Source organism: Macrobrachium rosenbergii, chromosome 6 (assembly GCF_040412425.1).
Source record: "Macrobrachium rosenbergii isolate ZJJX-2024 chromosome 6, ASM4041242v1, whole genome shotgun sequence".
NCBI classification, from domain to species: domain Eukaryota; kingdom Metazoa; phylum Arthropoda; class Malacostraca; order Decapoda; family Palaemonidae; genus Macrobrachium; species Macrobrachium rosenbergii.
Genome location: NC_089746.1, coordinates 48,194,012 through 48,215,316, shown reverse-complemented (window position 1 = coordinate 48,215,316; position 21,305 = coordinate 48,194,012). Strand labels below are relative to the sequence as shown.

General features: G+C 34.1%; 1 protein-coding gene across 2 annotated transcripts in view; it reads right to left on the bottom strand.

The window, feature by feature from the left end:
* Positions 1-21,305, bottom strand: part of LOC136839528 (uncharacterized) — a 320,867-nt gene that overhangs the window by 78,066 nt on the left and 221,496 nt on the right. The gene's annotated exons all lie outside the window — the stretch shown is intronic.

Below are 21,305 nucleotides of genomic sequence, written 5' to 3'. Positions count from 1 at the left end.
GGAGGTTAATTGATGACAGTATTGCAGTTAATGCAGTTAAGTGTTCATCGAATTAACTTTGAAATGTTGCTGCTTGCAGTCGTTGTAAAAATAAATAGGTAATAATCCTCGAATGGAATTTATCTTGCTTTGATTTTGCTTGTAAAAGGATTGGGTTTTTGAAGGATTTGTTCGTTTATGAAATATTTTAGTACAGGATTTTTATTATGAATTAGTTAAACTTTCAAATTTACTTCATTAAAAAAACTTCATACGCGTATTAATTGATATAGTACTCAATTTTAACCCCACATTATTATTATTATTATTATTATTATTATTATTATTATTATTATTATTATCCAGATTCAAGCTTCGTCCATATTTGCAGAAAGGGAATTTTGAATAAAAACTCTCTCTCTCTCTCTCTCTCTCTCTCTCTCTCTCTCTCTCTCTCTCTCTCTCTCTCTCTCTCACACACACACACACACACACACACACACACACGTAGATCGATACGTACCTGAATTCATATTTACACATCCTCTAGTATGTGAACGAAGCAGACAGGTATCCTAATAATAATAATAATAATAATAATAATAATAATAATAATAATAATAATAATAATAATAATATATACATCACACCAGCGAAGACAATAAAAATTCGTAGTCCAGTGACAAGACAATTAATCATACAATTCCCCAACATTCCAGTTACACGAGTACCCCACGGAAGGGCTGGAGCCCAGAATGAAAAATCCCTTACCAATAAACGGGAGAATCAGGGAATTTTTCACCTGGAGGCCTGACTGATTGATCTCCGAGCCAGACATCATTCATTACTAGCATCTACAATGGCCACTGATTTATGAATTGCAGCAGGTGTTTCTGTCATTTTTTTTTATTTCTTTATTTATCTGTTTATTTATTTATTTATCTATTTATCTGTTTGATTATTTATTTATTTATTTTATCATTTTTTTTATGTTCTTGCTTCTTGAGCAGCGTATTTTGTGAGCGGTAAGTTTACGATACATGTTTGTCATTAACGTTCTGAAAGTGAGCTTTGTCATTTAGATGCTCTGTTTACTCTTTTTTTTATTTCTTTTGGATTATTGCAACTTAACAGAAAGGGCAGAAATAAATTTAACTTTAAATTAATTTTCTAAAATAATTTTGTCAAAAATCAGTACATGAAAACCACTGATGGAGCTAACTCAGTGCACATTAGGCAACATAAACACCAAAATAGATAGGTAGATACATACATACATACATATACAAAGACTACAACTTTCTTGTCAAAAAAACTAATTTCCGTAAAAAATCTCTGAAATCAAAGGAGCAACGTCCTATCATCAGTGTCTCCGGCGGCGGTGTCAGGTGTAACGATGACATATTGGATGAGTGATCGAGAAGAAAATTGATAGTTCTTCGGACGGAGGGTGATTTCGGGGACTGGACCCCTCCGAGGGGGGAATGCACCATTCCCCGAGGAGGAAATGAGGAGGAAAGAGAAAGGGATTCTAGGAGAACAAGGCGTAGACAGAAGAAGGTATTGGGCAAGAAGAGGATAAAAAAGGAGTTATTTTATATATATATATAAGATTTCTCTCTACAAAAGAATTGTCTTTATAGAAGGAGATACTTAAAAATTGATTGGGGATAAAAATGATAGCTTTCTTGATGTTTTTAGGGAAAGCTATATCGAAAGGGAGAGGAAACACTTTATTTTTTGCATAACGATGCGTAATCTTAGTCAAGACAGGGGATTAATAATCGAAGAGTTACAGCAGCCTTATGCAAAGGACTCCCAAGCTATCCTGGATAGTTATGGGCTGTGTAGTAACATTCAAATTAAGTACAATGCGTGGTTCCTTCGGCAATGAAAATAGTATTCTTGTACGAATATTATAAAAGCAATTAAATCTTGGAATATATCCCAAAATATATTGTATGCTCTGACAGAATTATAGGATGTCAACATCTGAAGCACATTCTTATCATATCTTGTTGCTCATAGTGCGTTTCTTAGTATCAACCGTTTTCACGTTTTCTGTAAAAGGAAATTATTGAGATGGCTATTTGTTTGTCCGTTCGCGGTTTTTCTGTCCGCCCTCAGATCTTAAAAACTACTGAGACTAGAGGGCTGCAAATTGTTATGTTGGTCATCCACCCTCCAATCATAAAACATATCAAATTGCAGTCCTCTAGTCTCAGTAATTTTTATTTTATTTAAAGTAAAAGTTAATCATGATCGTGCGTCTGGCTCAACAACACAGGCCACCAACGGGACGTGGCTGAAAATTTCATAGGCCGCGGCTGAGTTTCAAAGGCCATGGCTGAGAGTTTCATACAGCATTACACGCTGTACAGAAAATTCGATTGCGCCAAAGAAACTTCGGCGCATTTTTTACTTGTATGTAGTTTAAGTAAGTTCTGAAAGCCAGTGCGCAAAACACCTGCATCAAGTATGGATCATTTTCTCTTATAAACAAAAGTTATAGGAACATACATAGGAGTTAATCAAATATATAATAAACAGATAATGCTTTACAAGAAATACCTGTTTTTAATTTATTCCAAGGGAGTAAATTTCCATTTACTTTTTATTTGTACATTTGAATTATTAACTCTACTTTTATCATTCAGCTGAATGCAAATCTCATTTTCTTCTTTGCATAAAAATTCGTCCCTGCTTGAAATAACATAATTTTCTCACTTCCAGTTCAAGTTCAGTAAAAGTGTTTCCAATCTTTCCCCTAAACCTCAAGTATGATTTAGTCTTCCCTTCGGCCGAATGAACTCACATAAGACCCACCTCTTTTATTTCTCACCCTGTGGGGAAATTAAAGTTAAAAAACATAACCTGTCTGCTCCCCGTACGTGGCCTTCAAAAGTATATCTCATTTCCCCTCAACCTCTGCTTCATCTGGCAGGTAGGGATGAGGACCTCTAAGAAATTCCGATGGAAATCCTTCGGGAGGAAATTCTCCCCTTCCTCTGATCTTGGAGGCGATCGCATAAACCTGCCATCCTTTGAAGAATTTCTCGGATTTATGGTTTCTCTCTACTCAAGTTTATGCCTGAGTTAAATTAGTCGGCTCCCATTGGACGTTAAGCTCAGAAGTCGGTCGGTCTCCTCCTCCTCCTCCTCCTCCTCCTCCTCCTCCTCCTCCTCCTCCTCCTCCTCCTCCTCCTCCTCCTCCTCCTCCTCCTCCTCCTCCTCCTATTTCTTCTTCTTCTTCTTCTTTAAGAAATGATGGGAAGTAGATTAGCACTGAGCTACCTCTAAGTGTGACATGAGAAATTATCATACTAATCCAGACCGATGCACTGGTAAGTCTAACTTGGGGTATGAAGAATAACTAATCAAAGTCTTAACTGTTAATTATCATTCTTACATGAGTTTTTTTTATTTAAATGTAAAACACGGAACACGTTTTAGCAGTTTAGGGGAGTTGACGATCGCTGATCTAAATACTGGAATCAAATGTCTGGAGACTGCTGAAACAACAAGCTTTTGTCGTCTTGGCAACGGCCCTTTAAAAGGAAAACAGGCGTACGGTAGAAAAAAATACACAGACACACATACACACACATTACACGAATATATATATAATACATATACATAAATTTATAAATATATCTATATATATATAAAATTACATGTAAACATATATTTATAATTTCTATAATTTACATATATATATATATATATATATATATATATATATATATATATATATATATATATACATACACACACATATGTGTGTGTGCGTGTGTGTGTTTTAGTAGGACATAATCTACAAATTATAATAGACAACTACACAAGAATCTCAGATATTCATGTGTAGCTGGCGTTACCAGCAATAATTTGCAGCCTTACATCGGCAATATTCGGTAGAAATTAGATCTTGTATCACTCTAGGATGAAGGAACGACACCAGAAATCATCTGTCAATTTATTACTCTTTAGATTTTCATATAATGCCTTGATATGATGACGTAATAGAGAGAAAGCTCCTTTTTGGTGGCATCGTAACGCCGCCCATTCACCTTTTCCCACACATTAAATAAGGAGATATCAGTATTCCCCAAATTTCTTCTTTCCCTCTACTGATATACTTTGGGACTCCCTTTCATCTTATGTATTCCTTGATCAATTAAGCTTCCTGCCTTCATGAGGCAAGTCAATGGCTTCATTGGAGGATGAACAATCCTTCTTTTCATTCCTTCATATCTTTTATTTTATTAAGAATTTAACTGGAATTATTTACCTTTCTTCTGGTGTACAGCTTCACAGAAAACAAGGAAATAATCCCTCCCTTGTCTAGACCGTAAATTAATCTACTACAAAAATGTGAATGAGAGCAACATAGAAATATTGTATTTACAAGGTTAGAAAAAGTTTACGGTAACAACATCAATATTCTTCAGGGTTAATTTTCATTCTCGCAAAAATTCCACCTGTTCTAATAATAATAATAATAATAATAATAATAATAATAATAATAATAATAATAATAATAATAATAATAATAATGCAAATTAATCCACTTTTCAGTATGGAAAAAAAAAATCAAATAACCTTGCCGTGAAGAAAGACACGATCGAAAGCGTGATTATATTCAATGACCGTCACTGTTTACCTTCGTGATTCGTGGAATTTCCTCGAGATTTTATTTCCAAATCCCCTCATCCAATCAGCCTAAAGACTCGGACCCTTCACCTATTCAAATTTCGGAGACCAAACTCGCAGGCTCGGATCCTTCACCTTATTCGTGCCATTGAATTTCGGACGCTTTAAAGAAACGCGCGGTTTCTCCTGAGTGCAAGGAAATTGGACGCGGGTTCAAATGGCGCGTTCCATTTCCAGCAACTCTTTCCAGCGGCCCTCAGGAGTCCGATAGAAAGTCTCCTCTCAGAGCCCTTGGGATCCTCTTACCAGGAACTGGAATGATTAAAGATAGAAAATGGTGTTTAATGGTGAAACTCCAGAAGTATATTTTTGATGAAATGGTTCTCCAGTTTCTGGAAATTGGAGAACTCAGGGGCGGTCCAGGAAGGCCTCATTACATGGTCGTGAAATGGAAGTGTGTAATCGGAGGGGAAACTGGAGGAGGAGACTTTCCGTTCTGGCTCCTGACAGATATGAGGAAAACACACCGTATCTATTTCTCATGATGCACTGATATATATATATATATATATATATATATATATATATATATATATATATATATATATATATATATATATATATATATATATCTATATATAATATATATATATATATATATTATATATATATATATATATATATATATATTATATATATATATATATATATATATATATATATATATATATTATATATATATATATATTATATATATATCTATATCTATATCTATATATACATATATATATATGTATATATATATGTATATATAGATATAGATATAGATATATATATAATATATATATATATATAATATATATATATATATATATATATATATATATATATAATATATATATATATATATATATATATATATATATATATATATATATATATATATAGATATATATATATATATATATATATATATATATATATATATATATATATATATATATATATATATATATATATATATATATATATATATATATATATATATATATATATATATATATATATATATATATATATATATATATATATATATATATATATATATATATATATATATATATATATATATATATCTATATCTATATATATATATATACATATATATATATATATATATATATATATATATATATATATATATATATATATATATATATATATATATATAAATTTACTAACAGGACTTCATTAAAAGTGGATGGTATCTGGCAGGAGATATTTATTCAGGAGGTTACAAGCTTTCTAGGTCTAACAATCCTCATTGTCAAGAAAGCTTGTAACTTTTCCTGAATAAATATCTCCGCTAGACACCATCCAGTTTTAATGAGGTCCTGCTAGTAATTGTATTAGTGCACAGGACAATTATGTAAGTGATAAAGTTAATATACACTTTAATATATATATATATATATATATATATATATATATATATATATATATATATGTGTGTGTGTGTGTGTGTTTGCGTGTGTGTGTATGTATATATATATATATATATATATATATATATATATATATATATATATATATATATATATATATACATATAATGTGTATAGGGATATATGCGTTTATATAATGAGTGTCTACAATAAATCATCTACAAGCATATAACAATGCAGGAAAGGAAAAACAATATGAGAAATACAATTCACACCCTCCCTCTCTTTCTCTCTATGCACCTGTCTATCTCTGTCTGTCGGTTAATTTAAAGAGACTCCTATCTGAAGTGAACTTCACAAGCATTTTGTCAATAAATTCCTCCATACGATTTCCTTAAATTCCCTGTAAGAACAAAAACAACAAAAACCCGTCCGTTGCAAAACAGTACAGAAAACAAGTTACGGAAAGTCACTGTGTCATTTGGGTTCTTGTTTTAAAAGTCACTTTGTAATTGCTTGGTGATGTTATTAAAGAAATTACTAACAGATCAAAAACGCCAGATCCCACGAAGATGAAGAAATTGTGAAAAATTGTTTTGCCAAGTTTTGTAACTCTCAGACTTAAATGGAAAGGTTCCACGCCAGAAAATATACTTTCAGGACATGGCAAATGCAAATTTAGCAGGCACAGAGGAAGAAGCAATATTAGTTTTAATATACGCGATAAAATTCGGGATAAAAATTTTTTTATATACTTCTGGATGGAGTAGTAGGAAGGATGATAACACAAGCTAAATAAAATTTATGCAAAACAAAACAGGACCTACATTTTGGAGTGCTGTCAAAATTCAACGTTCAAAAAAAGGAAAGTTTTTCAAGCATTACTAAACAGGAAACTACTAGGAAGCCGCCGCTAGGACAATCATATTTTCTTATAAAATGTAGTTTTTAATGACATAAAATGAGGATAAATCTTGGTATATTCTTGAAGATACCAACTTATTTTATTCTCACCCATCAAGAACGTGATTGTTCTTCAAAGTCTTCATAATATAAGGTGTTAGAATATACCCTGACTATAATTTTAACAATACAGGCAGCTTGGTGTGGATCAGTTACAAAATGGTACAAAAGCTTATTTTTATCATTTACAAAATATCGAATATAATGCGGTAACGCGTTGCATTAAAAGAATAATATAATTATAATAATCCTTAAAGTAATTTAGAAACGTCTGGGAAAGTTCCATAGATATTTGAAGCACACAGCAGTTAAAAAGAGAAGGCTTTTGAGTGCTTCTCTCTTCCCCTTTCTGGCAATTACATGGGACGAGTTTATGGAACGAGTTTACGAGACGAGTTTATGAGGCGAGTTTACATGAGGAGTTTATGGGACGAGTTCTACTACACCTGGCAACACGTAGATTTACCCGGTAATCTGGAGTCTCTGGCATACTGGTGATGAACATTTAGGCTCTGAGATTCAGCTTTTTCTTTTCTGAGTAAGATCTGTCGACTTTTTCAGCCCTATCTGGGTAAGATCCGTTGACTTGAAGACTTCATAAAGGCTCCAAATAAGCCTTAAGTATCCGGGTATGATCCGTTGACCTAGAGACTTCACAAAGGTCCCAAATAAGCCTTAAGTATCTGGGTAAGATCCGTTGACCTGAAGACTTCCCAAAGGTTCCAAATAAGCGTTAACTACCTGGGTAAGATCCGCTGACCTAGAGACTTCACAAAGGTTCCAAATAAGCCTTAAGTATTCGGGTAAGATCCGTTGACTTGAAGACTTCACAAAGGTTCCAGAAACAATGGTAATACAAGAGAGAGTCGAGACGCGAAGTCCTGACTTTAGCGACGTTATGTGACGTCCAAAAGCAAGCTAGTGGTGAGACTAAGCCTGGCCCCATGCTGGACTACAGAATGTTTATTGGCCTTAGATTATCACTGTAACACATAGAATGTAGAAATATATCAATAAACATTGTCTTTTGTTATAAAGAATATAAAAATTTAAATTTTAGCACTGCTGTTCTATTCCTCAACGACCTTGTAAACTTTAAACTTGTTCCAGCAATTATGAGCTGACCTGCTGTTTTTGTTTTTGCTGTCGACTGAGGATAAGGCTGATGGATTATATTATATATATATATATATATATATATATATATATATATATATATATATATATATATATATATATATATATATATGTGTATGTGTATGTGTGTGTATATATATATATATATATATATATATATATATGTGTGTGTGTGTGTATATATGTGGGATAGGGATAGAGTATACTATACATATAACCTTCGATTGCTGTATTCGCAGTCTTGAACGATAAAATAAAACAAGTAAAAAATGTGCCTAAGTTTCTTCGGCGCAATCGAGTTTTTTGTACAGCATATAATACTGTATGAGCCACGGCCCATGAAACTTTCAGCCACGGCCCGGTGGTGGTATGTCCTATAGCGTTGCCAGACGCACGATTATGGCTAACTTTAATCTTAAATAAAATAAAAATTACTGATGCTAGAGGGCTGCAATTTGGTATGTTTGATGATTGAGGGTGGATGATCAACATACTAATTTACAGCCCTCTAGCCTCAGTAGTTTTTAAGATCTGAGGGCGGACAGAAAGAGTGCGGACGGACAGACAAAGCCATCTCATTAGTTTTCTTTTACAGAAAACTGAAAAAAAGTTTGGCCTTACGCTCATAGCAAGAATTTACAAGAACGTTAAAAACATTACCGAAAGAGAGACAGAAAATAAAAAAAAATGAACAAAACAACATATCAAAAAGGCAGTAAGATAAAAGCAGACAAAAAAGAAATCCTAACAGATCCACATTGATCGTGAAGATCCCCATTGGGAAAAAGGGGTTTTTGAGTCGGGTAATAAAGAGGGGAGAATATTTGGGAAGCTTTGACCAGTAGATGAGCCCTCTCTCTACTCCTATGAAGAGGGAGAGAGAGAGAGAGAGAGAGAGAGAGAGAGAGAGAGAGAGAGAGAGAGAGATAACCGGAGCTTTAGGTAATGCACAGAAGGGAAAATACATTGACCGAGGGGAAATAAAGTGATGCCGATGATAATTGTAATGGGAGTAAAGGGTACTTGTGGGACCACGGTTTTGGTTGGTGGGGGTGGGGTGGGGGTGGGGGCGGAGTTGGGGAGGGGTTAAAATTTGGCGAGACCTGAGAAACGAATGGTCATATGGGACGTGCAGAAATCCCGTTTATTTGTAGGGGAAGAATGCTAAATGAGACAAAGGGGGTTTTTTTTTTTTTTAGCTTTTACTTTTTTTTATTTTTTATTTTTCTTGCATGATTTTTCAAGGGGGAGAAGTTTGCAACGAAGTGGTATTTTATTCATAGGCGTAAAAAAGCTTAATTACCTTCGCCATAATCCTAAATGCTTAATTATCTCAGCCATAAGCCTAAAATAAAATTAACCTAGTAAAGAGAGAGTAAGCGATTAATTTTGTTCAGTATTATCATTATACTCGACGGAGCTTGTCGGCAGTCATTGCTAATTAAAGTAAAAAAATATAAATTTCAGCCTTATAAAAAATTTCGCATTCGAAAGAAGCAACACACAAACCAAGAGTTTTTTTGCAAATGGAGTAACAAACTTTGGGTACATTTGTGAAATTCACTGCCATTATATATAGCAAATAGATCGCAAAAACATTGTCATTGACTAGATATTAAAAATTCATGAAGGTTTTCTCGTTTAGACGATATGATATTACACTTGATATGCCGGACTAAAAATACCAAATTTTACCATGAAAGAAATATGAAAAACTTTACATTTTAATGTTGACCTTCGCGTATATTCAATGAATCCTGATAAAAAAAAATGTACGCAACTTTTATTTCTTTTAACACCAATCGAATATTTTAGAAAATTCATTCAACTGATAAAGACTAACCAGATTATTCAAAGCACAAAGATGATTAGACTTGGACCTCTCTCTCTCTCTCTCTCTCTCTCTCTCTCTCTCTCTCTCTCTCTCTCTCTCTCTCTCTCTCTATCTCTCGGTGTGTAAGAATAAGTTTTACGTTTTCATATGACTAGGAGGGATCTGTGCTGATTCCTTACACTCTCGGGGCATTGCGTTCTTTACCTTAATTTAAGATAGTGATAAGTGCCAGGCTAACATTTTTTTTATTGTCTTTGTACTTGCCACATCAAAATGGAAAACGAGAGAGAGAGAGAGAGAGAGAGAGAGAGAGAGAGAGAGAGAGAGAGAGAGAGAGAGAGAGAGAGAGAGAGAGAGAGAGGGTGGAGAATATTCCCGCTTATTAAACTTATCCAAGCTGCCATATTTTGACCTAGGTGTTTTTTTTTGTTAAAGGAATACAGGTATTTTCTAGGTCTTATCAACCATTGTAATCGATCCATGAATATTTTATAAATACTTTCATAGGGCAATTCATAGATAATTTTAATTAAGACGCAGGCACTTTAATTTCCAATAAAAAACCTCATATGTGCAATAGAAATGTAAAATAACATATTATCACAGCAATAGATTCGAAATAACCACACCAGCATTTCAACAGATTGCTTGCAAAAATCATGGTGATATAGACATGTAAAAAGTAATATTCATCCTATCTCACTCTCTCTCTCTCTCTCAATTTGGCTTCCACATTTTAATCTACAGAAAAGAAACCTACGTTGATTCATTATACACTTTTGGTCGTTTAAATCTTTACCTGAATTTATGATCAAGCTAATTATCGATATGCACACGTCAATCATATTGTCCTTGTGCTGGCAAAAATAAAAAGGACAGACAGGCAGGCATAAAATGTTCTCATTAGTAGTTTTTCAGACTTCCATTTCTCTTTATGAAAGTAAATATTTATTTCCCAGTGAATGATCATTGGAGCTTGTTTTATACGAATCTTTGAGGATTAAACAGATACTGAACGTAACTGCGCATTATTCAGATGTTTGATGAAAATGTGGTCACATTCAAGTGTTTCCAAGAATTTTTATCATATTTTTATAACAGTTTAATGGTGGACTGAAAACTACGTTATACAGTGTGAAGGCTCAAAATGAAAGCTAAAAAGTCATGAACTATATCAATCGAACGAGGAAAATTAATAATTACGAAAGATAGTTTAGGGTAAGAACATTTTAAAGCAATGAAATTCATTATTATTGTAATACATCTAATGCAATGCTGATGCGTATTTTACCAACAAGAGTATTATTCTTTACGTATATCCAACAAATGATTATGGCTCCTCTTGGCTTCTTTTAAATGTCATAATTTATGCGCAAAATGGCAATGAAATCATTTCATTAAAATATAATTCACCCTTCGTGTTGCAGAGAAATTTCAGCAAGCGGTGATTCCAGTACTAGATATTATCCTTGTGAGTGAAAGAATAATATTATCCATAATACTGCCTCTATTATCTATACCGAAACTGTCGTCAGAGTATTCTCCTCATTTCCTTTCGCAAATCATCCCTGCAATTTCAACTTTCATTTCCCGTCCGATTCTTACCAAAGAGATTAACTGATTAATTTAAAGCTCTCTGACGTCAGTCCATCAAAGGACACCGATCTTACCCAAGAAATGTGAGAACGATAACTGTCACGTAGCACCTGCAAAAATCAGATTAAATTCATGAACAAAGCGGACAATGCGAGAAAAAAGTAAATGGATGGAAAGAAAAGTTCTTTGCGTGCTTTTTTAATATTTCTGCATTAATATCTTAATCGGATTGCAGGTATTCAGAGGTAAATATTGCTGTTTGTTTCAAAGCCAAAAAAACTGATGTTGAAGCATTGTGATAGTTCTGGTGTCAGCTGTGACTATCTGTGCCTAAGCCACAGGTAGAAGTGGGATATTTTCCATGAAATAAAATAGAAATTGAAAATATTATTCTGTAGATTGTCTTTTAGGTGTATTAGATAACCTTGTACTTAGTTTTCTTGAGAAATTATCCTAATTTTGCGTAGTAACAAATACTAGGTAATATTTGATTATCTCTGGATTGTATTCATTAAATGTACTTGCATTTAAAATGATAATTATCATGGTAACCTCATCTTCAATTAAAATTTTGCGGAGCATTAATAGTTCTTCCAATTATACTTTCCGTAATGCAAATATATGAAGATTACATAAACTACAAGTTGCAACTGGCAAGCAGTGACCCAAAATCAATCCAAATTACTTGACTGATTGATTATGCTGAAGCTTTTCACATGATTAACCAAACAGTCTCTCACACAACTAGTTCTCCTGAGGACCACAGAAATTCTATCTACAGGACTTCAGAGAATCTTTCATTGTTACGTCAACCAAAAAAGTTTTGACCTGAGGTTATATATTGTAACGTGTTGGTTTATTCGTGAGATTTTCGGAAAGAACTGAAGCCGAATAAGCGTCCAAAAGTATTTTTTGCAGTGGAAATGTACACTTACGGCGGAATGTCTGAGCGAAGTATTTGTGGGGGCGCATTGATGGGCGTATGTGATTTCAGTGTTTTCCATCTCTTCTAAAAGAACCAGTTCTTTGGCGAGTCTGGGATTACGCTCTGCTAGTCAAATATTTCTCTTTATCTGATTCGTCTTCCTTGCAAACTCATTTCTCTTTCTCTTAATTGTTTGTTCGACTCGTTGTTTGTTAGATTAAGAAAGCACAGCATGGGTTTTGCTTTGTGCGCTCGCAAAGGAGAAAGAAGGAATATAGATTTTAGGCCAAAGGCCAAGCGCTGGGACCTATGAGGTCATTCAACCCTGAAAGGAAAACTGATATAGTAAGAAGGTCTGAAAGGTGCTCCAGGAGGAAAACCTCGCACTGGCACTATAAAACAATTGTTAGAGAGGGTGGAAGAAAGAGAATATGAACGGAGGTACAGTTAAAGGAATGAATGAGGTTGCAGCAAGGTGCCGAAGGGACGCTGCAAAGAACCTTAACTAATGCCTACAGTAAACCACATGAGGTGCACTGACGGCACTACCATCCTACGGGATGTGTTCGCAAAGATATAACCCTATTTTATAACGGTAAGTACTAAGAAGCGTGAAGTTGAACATGAAAAAAATAAATCATTGTATATGTAAGAGCCTCGTCAGCTTTCTTGTGCACTCTAGTCGAAACAGTTCATAATATCTATCACACAAATTTTACCACTGACAGTCTTGGGAATAATATTTAATTAGCGTTCGTGCTTTGCCGTAGGATCTGTTCGATTGAAAAAGAATAAAAATGAAGAACACCCTCATTAATTCCTCCTATCGTGAAGTATTAAGTTTCTGTAACCTTTCGTAATGAACGAAATGAGGTAGGTGTAAAACCAGAATAACACGTAGTAAAAAATCAAATCTAATTATGTCCTTTACTCTTGAATGAAGGTGCTGAATGAACTGAAAAAGAGAAAGTACTGAAGCAAACATTACCTTAATCCATAGTTAGTGCTTACCATTCTCCACTTTGTTTAATATGTTTTTATCATGTTTTTTGTGGAATCTATGATATCATTTTTGGGGTTGATCAGGTATGTAAGTGTGTGTATGTATGAAAAGTTAAGTATACCTTAGTTTTACCAGACCACTGAGCTGATTAACAGCTCTCCTAGGGCTGGCCCGAAGGATTAGACTTATTTTACGTGGCTAAGAACCAACTGGTTACTTAGAAATGGGACCTACAGCTTATTGTGGAATCCGAACCACATTATAGCGAGAAATGAATTTCTATCACCAGAAATAAATTCCTCTAACTCTTCATCAGCCGGCCGGGGAATCGAACTCCGGTCTAGCGAGTGCCAGTTCACAGCTCTACCGACTCGCCCAACGAAGAGCTGTTTGTATATATATATATATATATATATATATATATATATATATATATATATATATATATATATATATATATATATATATATATATATAACGTATATATATATATATATATATATATATATAAATATAATAACGTATATATATACATATATATATATATATATAAATACATATAATATATATATATATATATATATATTATATATATATAATAACATTTTATATATATATATATATATATATATATCATTTTACTTATTGGCAAAAAAACTAATTTCCTGAAAATTTCGGAAACCACAGGAGAAATGTCCAATCATCAACGTCTCAGGTGGCGATGTCAGGTGTAACGATAACATATTGGATGAGTGATCGAGAAGAAAATTGATAGTTCTTAGGACTGAGGGCGATCTTCCGAGATTGGACTCCTCTGAGGGGGAATGGATTCCCTACGGAGGAAATGAGAGCGAAACTGAGGGGAGTCTAGAAGTACAAGGATTCGAGGGAGAAGGGGGGGAGTGGGAGGGGGGAAGGGAAAGAGAAGGAGGAGACCAAAACTTTCTAGGTGTCTAGGAAAAAGAAGGTTCGGGTTTAGTATGTGCGTAAGAGGCAGATCATTCGTGAAGACTACCAAGATTTAGGAAGTCATAGTTGAGGTGAAAGGTTATGAATGAAGTTTAATCGAGTGTATGTTTAGTGTTTAGGGCTGAAGGCGTTCAGGAAGGGGTAGGGGGTTGGCAGTGCGCTGATGAACTTCCGGGAATGAGATTTTGAGGAATAAGTAGAAAGGAGATGAAGGACATGGCCTTACGGGTCGAGGAAAGAGGGGTACATAGTGCCTTGAAGGGCCTAAGGAAGAAGCGAGGAAAGACAAAAATGCGTAGCTGGGAGGTAAGAGATGGGCGGGACACAAGGCTCCTTGGGGCTGGGAGACGGGTGGGCACCGCCCTGGCCAAAAACACATCCTGTCCAATTTATCTGCGGGTTCTCAATCTGTTTCTGCCAATTCCGATCTGTTTCCGAGACGTATCGTATTGGAAATCGGTGAGAACTCTCGCCTTGGTCATTATCGTCTTCCCCACCCCCAAATTCCCCAAGGGCTGAAAACGAAGGAAAGAAAAGCAAACAAAAATAAGCAGAAGAGGAAATTGTACATAGAATCACGTGTGAACTTCTACCGGATTTTTGGATTTCCAGGAGTCTAATATTTTGTTGTTTCCTCCTATTTTTAGCGACGCTTAGCTGCGACGTCAGCTGACGAAAATGAATAAATCCGTGAACTTTTTTTAAAAAAATAAATAAAAGTGAACTGCAGGTAATTACCGCCTTTCAGATGATTTTCGTCAACTGTGGTTATCTCTAACAACCGAAAAACAATTAATGTTTTCTTTGGCCCTAGTTTGAAGGACTGATTTGCTATTTATATTCCTTCCTTACGGTGCAATTTACTTTAAAAGATAATTCGATACTTCTGAAGTTTTGATTAACTTCGATTACCCTATCTCTGCTATCCATGAGGAAACTGAGTTTGGAAAATTTTAGAAATATTCAAGGTATACACTCTCTCTCTCTCTCTCTCTCTCTCTCTCTCTCTCTCTCTCTCTCTCTCTCTTAAAACTGAAAGCATTCGATTTAACATACCATTTTTTATTAATTTATTTGATTTATTGCTTTTCTCAAAGAAAGTTTATTACAAAGCAGTATCAGTATTTTCCCATCAGATGGCAATAATTTTGGGTCGGTCTGTTTATTCTTGTGGCTGGGATGAAGATATAAGGTATAATCAATGATAGTCGTTCTGTCTCTGAAAAAACATTCTTTTACAAGGAGAACTATGTCTCTTTCTTGTTGAATTATTCGGTATTTACACAGACTTTTTAACTCTGCATCAAGAGCATGGTTGTAGTTACTAATATTCACAAATAATCTTCACGTTTCATAAGGAATAAAATCTGCCAGTTTTAAAGACCAAGACCCTTCACCTGTCCAGATTTGAAGGACCAAAATATATGAAAATAAGGATTTGGCTCAAATGGCAAGTTTCCTTTCCTACAACTGTGACTTGCATTGATCCTTTTGAATGCTATTGTATCCTTCATAACTGTATCCTCCATACCCCTAGGGATCCTTTTATACAGGACAGGAATTAATGGACATGGAAAACGACGTTTAATAGTGAAACTCCAGAGGTACTTTTAAAAAGAAACGGCTCTCCAGTTTCTGGAAACTAGAGAGCCGGAGGATGGTCTCGGAAGACCTCGTTACACGGAGGTGAAATGGGAAACGTTGACCGGAGGGAGAGCTGGAAGAAAGATTTTCTTTCGGGCAAGAGATCGGAATAACTGACGGTTATTGGCTCTCTCTCTCTCTCTCTCTCTCTCTCTCTCTCTCTCTCTCTCTCTGTGTGTGTGTGTGTGTGCGTGTGTGTGTGCTTACCCACTTTTTTTTGTCGGCAGTTAAACGTCTAAGCAAGGACTGTTTCATGGTATCTGTAAAAACATTTATCTTCTGAGATCATAAAATTTGCTCACTGCTGCTTTTATGTTTATCTGTTTATACGAGGAATATGTTGAACAAAATAATGCATTCATATACCCGCAAAGTAAAATGAAAAATAATGAGTTCCGAGGAGAAAATAAGTATTGAAAAAATGAAAATTATAGGATTTGACCCTTAAGGAACCAATATTCTTCTTTGGTGGTATACTATGTAGGAATTTAAGAAAGCAGCAGGCAAAGATTTCTGACATAAATCTAATGCCGGTTGTTTTTGCTCAACGTTCTGTCTTTATAAATATAAATTCAATTTGAAAATTAAAGAGCATCTTGAGAATTTGAAAACAAGAGGTTGAATGAGGAAAGAGACTGTTCCTGCAATAAAAACGACCGTCAGAATCGCCCTGAACGACAAAAGAAAAACACGAAAGATATTCTTTATAATACATATTTAAAATGTAAGCTATTCTAACTTACTTCACCCACATCTGTGTGGTTTCTCTTTGCCGCTGGATGTGCATGTAGCTAAATATCCCAATATTTTACTAAAATATTCACTTATTTTTTTATTTCCTCTTTCACATAATGGTTAAAAGAACACAATATCCAGCACATTTTTCAGCTGGTAGAATCTTTTCATTTAACTATTTTCACGGTCCGTCAGCGCGCAAATAAATGAAAATGGAAGTCAAAAAAATCTATCGCATAACAAATAAACTTTTCGATATTGAACACAGGAACTAATGTTTTCAAAATTGTGAAACCCTTCTTTTGAGTACTTCCAGGATTGGACGTAGCTAAATATATGGAAATGAGAAATACAAAATCAAGAAATATTTTAATATGTTTGATAACAAATAAAGCTCTTTATTATACGTCATGCCTAAGATATTTATCAATACAAACAACCTTTCTTCTCGGTATTTCTATATCATTTCACGCAAAACAAATGACGTGTAATGAACAAAAATACAATTTTAAAACCCCCAAAATATAACTACTTGTTTGATTGACCTTGAAGTAGTTTTCGAAAGTGAAAACCTTTCTTTTCAAAACATGCTGTTGATGTTGCTAAAAATGAATTAAAACTGAGCGGAGACAAGGAAAAGATAACCGACATCATTCTAATACGATTAAATTTTTATATTCCATGCACTTCCGGCTGACAGACACATGTAAGTAAGGAATCATGAAGGGCAAAGCATTGCAATCACGAGTCCGTCAAAATGTTGAGATCCGCTGGCGGAATTGGCTGCGATTTACTTCAAAGGGAATATGTGATCGAGGTATGAAGGAAGAGAGAGAGAGAGAGAGAGAGAGAGAGAGAGAGAGAGAGAGAGAGAGAGAGAGAGAGAGAGAGAGAGAGACGTCGTAATGCGATTGCTAGGAAGCATAGTCAAGTAGCTACCTCTATCTCTTTCTCATTCTCTCTCCTGACTGAAATATAAAAGTAAGACAAGCAGAATGACAGACGGAAAAAGTAAAAGAAGGAAACTATACATATATATATACATATATATGTATATATAATACATATATAACTACATATATATACATACACATATATATGTGTGTGTGTGTGATATATATATATATATATATATATATATATATATATATATATATATATATATATATATATTTAAAGTGATAAGGAGCCTTAATGGCTCTCTCCACTTCTTACTTTTATCAACCATCTATTTATCGATAAATAAACATATAGATAGATAGAAGGTTTCAGCCAATGAAGTGTGTTGATTATTAGCGTGTGTGTGTGTGTGTGTGTGTGTGTGTGTGTGTGTGTGTGTGTGTGTGTGTGTGTGTGTGTGTGTGTTTGAGTTTTTTCACGAAATTTTTTCAGTGAAGCTATCGTTTATAGGCTTGTTACCGTGTTAAATGGAAACACTGGAAGTCTGAACAGTGGAATAATGGAACACTAATTTCATGTTCACACGAAACATTTTGTTGAATTTAAAGACTGGTGCATTAGAGTGTAAAATTAACGTTCTTTATCCCTTCAAAGAGATGACAATAGTTGTTACTGGTATCACCAATACAGTAATTTAACAACTAATAAAAACTTTTTTCGTGTGTGTCCGAGTGTATTTCCATATTGTGCCATAATGCTTTGTTTGCAGTAATTATGATATATATTCTCTCTTCGTTTGTCATGATTAAAAATGCTTTGTTTGCAGTAATTATGATATATATTCTCTCTTCGTTTGTCATGATTAAAAATCATATTGCAAAGTTAAGCGGAATTAGCAGGTCTATAAAGGATTACGACCAGAAGTATTAAATGTGGAATAAAAAAAAATACCAGTCAGTAATCCGTTATGCAATATCATACAGAGATTACCCGAGCAATTAACTTGATTAAGGATTTCTTTTCCCCGGTTGTGAATCAATTACAGCTGAAAAGTGCTTATGAACGGATAGCTATCTATCTATCTATATATCTATCTATATAGGTTCACACACTCACGCTGACGGTCACACGCACATACAGCACATACATACATAATATCTTGCACAGTATAACATCAATACACTTTAGCAGCTTATCACGTACAGTTCTCAGTCAATATATATATATATATATATATATATATATATATATATATATATATATATATATATATATATATATATATATATATATATATATTAAAAAGTTGCATTATGGAGTCATGAATGCCATATATCGTGTTTTGCTAAATAAAGTTAATTTCCTTGGAATTGTAAATGACGTGAAAGTAACATGAATTTTTGTGGATAATTTAGCTTTTCCTATAAGTTATATATACCCTGTACATAAGTTTTTACCCGAGCACTACATATACTGACTGGTTATTAAAGGAGAATACCTTTAACTATGCTAACTGGCATTTGTCATTTGTCTTAAGAGAATAAAAGTGTATTATCAGGTATTTGTCGTACAGAAATATTATGATTTCGTTGGTATTTCTTAAGGTCTACATGTCAATAAAATTATGCTCCAAAAGCGTCAGTTCTCTTCACGAAATATTTTTCAAAAGGATATGAAGATTTTTTTACACGAACCTAAAATATCGCTTAAATTATCTTCAAACGCTTGTCCTAAAAGGGATATTCTGACAAAGTCATCAAACACATCAAGTATTTATCCCGAAAGGTCTTGTTGGAAATTCAAACGTTTATCATGAAAGGTCATTGTACTTTCTATCAGGAATAATCATTGCCAGTTTACATTACATAGCGCCTAAATTTATATCCCTCATTTATCCACCAGCCAATAAATTCGCCTTCTTTCGTCCTTCCCAACTTTATGAAAAGCCGAGAGGAAAGAAAACTCCATTGATGTCCCGAGAACAAAAGGTCTGGTAACAATTCGCTCCCTGACAATCAAAGGAAATAGCCATTATGATCGAGAGAGAAACGAACACTCGCAATGGATTCGCCCCGCCAAGGGTGTTACTGGAAACACAAAGCATTCCTGTATTATTCGCGTTCGACACTAATCAAAGACACGTCAGCAGAAGTTTCCAGGAGGGGTCACAGATGCCCGGTGAATATGATGATTCGGGCTATTTCCTGACGTGGTTCTTATCTGCTTTGTTTTTTCTTAAAATGGTCATTATTAAGTAAACAATAAAGTCGAGTTTCTGAGTATTTCACGGGACGCCCTCTTTGAAGTTTAAGATGTGGTTGATGTTTATAAAGCAGTCATCAAACATCGTAAGTCCCTTTGCATGAAAGGATACCCTCTCTCTCTCTCTCTCTCTCTCTCTCTCTCTCTCTCTCTCTCTCTCTCTCTCTCTCGTATCAAAGGGAAAGCAATATATTTTAGCCTTTTGTTTCTAATCTTTGGTATTAACTTACCTTACGATCCAGTTATACAATATATCAAGTTTTATTTGACGGTGCTCCAAGCTGACAGACCATGTGATTTTATTATGTGACTATGCAGTAAATGTACCTCGCTGTCGAACCCCTCAGTTTCAGAGGTCCTTTTTTCCTCACACCTTTAGATTGTGGAACATTCTCCCTGAGTAAGCTGTTCGATTGGAATCTCCAAAGTTCAAGTAAAGATGCAATGCATTGCTACCCTAAAACAGGTCTCCTTGTGTATCAGTACTTTACTTACATTTTTATCCTTTTATTTATTAATTTTTTATAAATATATTTTTTCTTTTCTAACACCTGATCTCTTCCTTCTGTATTTCCTATTACCTTTTGTTACTTATTTCAAATGAACGCCATATTCTTTAGAAGCTTGAATTTCAAGTCAGTGGCCCCTGCGGGCTTGTTCCATATTAACAGGGCTCATCTTCTGAATAATAATAATAATAATAATAATAATAATAATAATAATAATAATAATAATAATAATAATAGTGTTTCGCCCGTGATTATCCATTTTCCTGCAACAATGAATACTTTAGAATAAAACCGTTTTTTCGTTTTCTTTACAAAAAATGTTTGGTTATTTCTAACTCAAAATTCCACATTTAGTTACTCACAGACTATGTTTGGTGAATTTCTGTCGGCAAAAATAACAATGTGTCTGTAAAAATGTACATATATTTCACTTCTCTTTGCCCTGCACTATTTTCCTCACAGAGTTTGAAAATAATTACGAATAATTTTGGGCTCGCCATAACCAACGGACACTACTCAGTAATATCTATGATTGTATTTTTTTCTAGGTATCTGTGAAAATACTTATCTAATAAATGAAGGATGTAGGAGGATCGGTTTGCATTTCTTTATTTTTGTTTTTAGAAAAACTTTTCTTTTTAGAGAAATATTATGGCTAAAATTTGCAGCAACACCCAACAACAATCTGGAAAGTATCTTATGTCATTAAAGGAGGAATTTCCTCCCACCTGCAATGACTTATGGAGCTTAATTT